This window comes from Otolemur garnettii, unplaced genomic scaffold, assembly GCF_000181295.1.
Source record: "Otolemur garnettii isolate 467f Iridium unplaced genomic scaffold, OtoGar3 scaffold00003, whole genome shotgun sequence".
NCBI classification, from domain to species: domain Eukaryota; kingdom Metazoa; phylum Chordata; class Mammalia; order Primates; family Galagidae; genus Otolemur; species Otolemur garnettii.
The window spans coordinates 45117126-45120125 of NW_003852398.1; positions in this window are offsets into that span (position 1 = coordinate 45117126).

Genomic DNA, 3000 nt, shown 5'->3' on the forward strand with positions numbered 1-3000 from the left:
ACACACACACACACACGTGTGTAAACTAAAAATAAAAGTGTCAGGAGCATATTGATCTCTATTTCAATCAATTATAATAATTTGAAATTTATGGCTCAACATCACTTCAGTAAATATGTCTAATAAGGGCATGTTACAGTTATATTCATTTGAACATCTCTTTTTATTATTTCAAAATATTAAAGGGGCATAAGTATTTTTGTTACTTAGATAAATTGTATAATAGTGAAATTGGGGCTTTAAGTGTGCCTGTCACTGGAGTAGTGTGCATTGTACTGACTAGGGAAGTTTTTATCTCACCCATACCCACCATGTCCCCTTCTTAGTGTCAATGTCCTTTATACCATTATATGACCAAGTGTATGCATTATTTATCTTACACTTATTAGTGAGAACATGTGGTGTCTGTTTTTCCATTCCTGAGATACTTGGAAGGAACTTGAGAACATTATTCAAAGTTGCTGAAAAAGACATTATTCCATTCCTTTTTATAACTGAGCAGTACCCCACAGTATGTATACACCATGTATTCTTCTTCTAAATCTCAGAATTTTGAGTAAAAGTTTAAGTGTGCCCATTACCTAGTGTGCATTGTACCCATTGGGTATGAATTTGCCCATCCCTAGCTCCCCTTTTCACCTGATTGATTTCTGTTGAGTGTTATTTCCATACATGCACATAAGTACTGATCAATTAGTTCTAATTTAATAGTGAGTAGATGTGCTGTTTGTTTTTCCATTCTTATGATACCTCACTTAGAATAATGGTCTCCAGCTCCAGGTTAATACAAAAGATATTAGTTCACTGCTTTTTTTTTTTTTAATGACTGAGGAGAACTCCATGGTGTGTGTGTAGATAGATAGATAAATAAATAGATAGATAGACACAAACACATACACATATATACATAAACACCACATTTTATTAATCCACACACAGATTGATGGACACTTGAATTGTTTCTATGTCTTTTCAGTTGTGAATTGTGCTGCTATACACATTCAAGTGCAAGTGTCTTTGTTACAAAATGTCTTTTTTTCCTTTGGGTAAGATACCTAGTAGTGGGAGTGGTAGACCGAATGGTAGGTCTGCTTTTAGACCTTCGATGTATCTTCCTACTCCTTTCTATAGAAAGTACTGTACTAGTTTGCAGTCCCACCACGAGAGTGTAAGCATTCCTGTCTCTCCACATTCATGCCAGCATCCTATTGTTTGGGGACTTTTTGATAAAAAAAATTCTCACTAGGATTAGATGATATCTAATTGCAATGATTAAAGATGTTGAGAATTTTTTTTTGTATATTTGTTGGCCTTAGTTAATCTTCTGTTGAAAAGGTTCTGTTCCTGTCTTTTACCATTTTTTAATGGAATCATTTTTTTTTCTGATTGGCTTCAGTTTTTATAAATTCTAGTTATTAGCCCTTTGTCAGATGTATAGCATGAAAATATTTTCTCCCATTCTATAGGTTGTTTGCTCACTTCTATTGATTTTTCTTTGGCTGTGCAGAAACTTTTTAACTTGATCAGGTCCCATTCATTTATTTTTGTTGTTGCTGTGATTGCCTTTGGGCTCTTCTTCATAAATTCTTTGCCTAATCTGATCTCTAAAAGAGTTTTTCCAATATTTTCTTCTAGAATTCTTATAGTTCTGTACCTTAGGTTTAAATCCTTTATCAACTGTGAATTAATTTTTGCTAGTGGTGAGTGGTGCAGAACTTGTTTCAGTCTTCTGCTTGTGGCTCTCCAGTTTTTCCAAGGACCATTTATTGAATAGGGCTTCTTTCCCCCATGTATGTTATTGTCTGCTTTGTGAAACATCAAATAGGAATGTGAAGGGGGTTTTATATCTGATTCCTCTATTGTGATTCATTTGTCTCTATCTCTGTTCTAGTGCCAGTACTGTGCTATTTGGTTATTGTAGCCTTGTAGTGTAGCTTGAGGTCTGGTAAATTGATGCCTTCTGACTTGTTCTTTTTGTTTAATGTTGTTTTGACTATTTGGGGTCTATCCTGGCTCCAAGCAGGTGTAGAATTTTTTTCTAGATCTGTAAAAAATAATGTTGATATTTTAATGGGGATTTACTTAAATCTATAAATAACTTTGGGTAGTATAGACATATTGAACAACACATCAGTTGATTCTGCTGATCCATGAGCATGATATGTTTTCCATCTGTTTATATCCTTTGTGATTTCCTTACTCAGTGTTTTGTAATTCTCCCTGTAGTTTTCACCTCCATTGTTAAATATAGTCTTAGGTATTCTTTTTTTTTTTATTTTTGACTATTGTGAAAAGTAATGAGTCTTGATTTGATTCTCAGCTTGACTGTGGTTGGCAAACAGGACTGTTACCACCAATTTATATACATTGATTTTGTAGCATAGACTTTGCTGAATTTATTTATCAATTCCAGAAGTCTCTTGGTTGACTCTTTGGGATTTTCTAGATATAAGATCATATCATTATCAAAAACCAATAGTTTGACTTCTTTTTTGCCCATTTGGATACCATGGATTTCCTTCTCTTGCCTGATTACTCTGGTTAGGGCTTCCAGCATTATGTTGAATAGAAGAGGTGATAGTGGGCGACCTTGTCTGGTTCCAGATCTAAGTGGGAAAGCTTTTAATTTGTCCCAATTCAGTATGATGTTGGATGTGGTTTTGTTATATATGGTTTTATAATTTTGAGGTATATTCTACTTATGCCTATTTTTTTAAGAGTTCTTTTAAAAAAATTTTTAATTCAAATTAGTATGCAAACACACTTTTTAGGTTATATTGTTCTCACTTCCAGGGTAAATGTCCATGTGTAGAAGAGCCCCTCACAATATGCACATTAGGTGCGATCCTGCCTCATGCCCTCCCTCCTCTGCCAAATGTCCTTCCCCCTCCCGCTTTAAGAGTCTTATCATAAAAGGGTACTAAATTTTGTCAAATGCTTTTTCTGTGTCTATCAAGAGGATCATATTGTCTTTGTTTTTGCTTCTATTATGTGGTGAAT